Genomic DNA, 2,633 nt, shown 5'->3' with positions numbered 1-2,633 from the left:
TATATTCACAAATCTGAATGAAAAAGCAAACCACGACTTTCCATTTCTAACATGGAGTAAATTCAAAGTTCACTTTGTGAAGGGACCTGAGATTTTGGATTAATTTTCTTTTTAATACCAAGCATATTATATATTTCAATTTTGGAAGTGACTCAATTTTATTTAACTTAAAATACTTTGCTGCTCTGAAATAAATTTCGTGTGTCAAGAATAGATAACGTTTAAAAAAAAAAAGACCATGAAAAGTAAGCTGGCTTCATTTCTAAAAGGTTATAATCATTTAAATTCTGATTATATCTGTACATTTACAAGTCTCTACTCTTAGACAAAAACAAAAACAGAGACCTATTTTTGTGTATGGACAATCTGGAGCACAATTAAGTGCATCTTAATGAAGTTTCCCACTGACCTATATAAGAAATATATGGTTCACCGACAGCCAAATGGCAGCATTTCTTTATCGCGAGGTAAATGGTGCTATCAAATCAGCACAAAAGACAATCCTTCAACAATTTTACTCTGCCGAGTAAAAAATACCAAGAGCTAAAGGCACGAATTTTTATTCACATCTAGTAGAGGAACCAACCATTAAATCATTACTTATTTTCAACTAAATAACTGACTGACATTTCTCAAACAAGCTTTGTTTCGAAGTCCTAATAGTTCTTTATTTCCTATTAACATATTTGTTATGGAAGATTGATAATTTGCAGTAGGTGTCATCATATAAGAATAACCAAAATTAGATTAAATGTGACAAAGGAGAAAGTGTTTCACACCTTGAGTGATACCAAGAGCAGGAAATGGGAGAAAAGCATTGCAAAGGAGACTACTGAAGCTACTTATATACTTGCAGTGAAGCCAGCTTGATGCACCCACTTTAAGAGTTATCATCTCACTTCCAATTTCTTTCCCTCAAGAACAATTTGAATCTCTTTGGCATCAAAGTCTCATAGGTTAGCAGGCTCTGCTGAATTATGCTACTCCTTTGCATGAGTCTTCAAGATATGTTTCGCACACGTTCATACTAGAGTCCTGAAATGAAAAAGCAGGTATCTAAGAGAGGCAGAAAACAGGAGAAGCAATATGCTGTGAAGAAGAAAAAAAATGTATATACCTTTAAAAATGTGAAATAAATTCATTTCTGTTTATAAAAAAAAAGCACTGGGCTCCATTTTGGGCATAGAGTCTACTTGATAGATAGATTGACTGGCTGATTGATTGACTGATAGATAGGGCAAACTTGGTTCTCAAAGATAAGTTTCGTACTTGTAAATGTTCTATTTTGAACCTCAAAATCTATCACATGGATAAATATGAGGACTACTTAGACAGGGAGCTACTTAAAGATATAAAAGTATATGTTATAACACCTGCTTTTAAATAAGGTCTGTGAGCGAAGAAATCTATTTCTCTATTCAATATATGTTAAAAAAGTAAGGAGGTTTGCTCCTTTTCCCTTGTGAGATTTCGCAATTTATTCAATCTAAATGGCCAGAAAAGATCTACTTTTCTATTCTCTTATTTGGCAACAACCTACCTGTCTGTGACAACTATACCACTGTAAAATGAGTTTACCAACACCAGGAAGCATAAGTCATATAAACATAACACAATTAAAAATAAACATCATTAGACATTCTGAATAAAACTGTTACGGTCAAGTGAAATCATCAAATTAAAGAAAACATAAAGAGTATTATAAATACGTCATGAATATTGAAACTAATAACCAAGGATGAAGCAGTATTAACTTTAAAAAAACTGCATTGAGATAAGAAACAACCTTTACACTGTAACATGTGAGACTACGGTAAGGTTTTTACATTTTGAAGTTTCATCATTTTCCTTAATAACAATATAAGGGTGCCATCTAGTGGAAAGAGTATCTACTGCCTTCCCAATCTTAACATTTCAGAAAAGAGTATTAGAGCAAAAGAAAGTAATTCAATGCTCTAAGCATACTAGAGTAGAGAATTTACTCAAAATAACATAAATAGTAAAGGAAAGAGAATGAAGATTCAGGCAAGGCAGAAGGGAGTCGTCTTCTGAAATACCTTCTAAACCTTTCCATTATATAAACTTTTTTAAAGATTTTTAAATGTATTCATTTGAGAGAGAGACAAAGCAAGCAGAGGGGAGAGGCAGAAGCAGACTCCCACTGAGCTGGGAGGAGCCTGACATGGGGCTCAATTCAGGACATGGAGATCATAACCTGAGCAGAAGGCAGGCGGCTTAACCATCTGAGCCACCCAGGTGCCCCTACATTAACTATAAACTTTCATATACTTAATGACTTTAAAGCATTTTCTACCTCCCTGAGTTAATCAAACCTGGCCCTCCTGCAGAGAGACTCCTAAGCCCTCAAGTGGCAGCTACTGGTTCACTCTCTTGTCCAGACATTTCAGGGTAAAGAGGTGGGCTCTTTGTTCCCCTCACCACTGACAAACCATTACTATACTACACTTTTCTATAAAGCATATCCTTTGAAGTTTTACACCATCTGACTGTAGCCCTATTCAACATGCTTCATTTTGCCATCTACTACCCTAATTAGAGTTTCTCATTAGCTAGACTTTCTGGCATTTAGCTCAGTCTTTTCCATTCCAAGACCTGCCTTCATGCACATCAAA

The sequence above is a fragment of the Ursus maritimus genome, unplaced genomic scaffold (assembly GCF_017311325.1).
Source record: "Ursus maritimus isolate PB19 unplaced genomic scaffold, ASM1731132v1 scaffold_64, whole genome shotgun sequence".
Classification (NCBI taxonomy): Eukaryota; Metazoa; Chordata; class Mammalia; order Carnivora; family Ursidae; genus Ursus; species Ursus maritimus.
Note: the sequence above shows the minus strand (reverse complement) of the source record.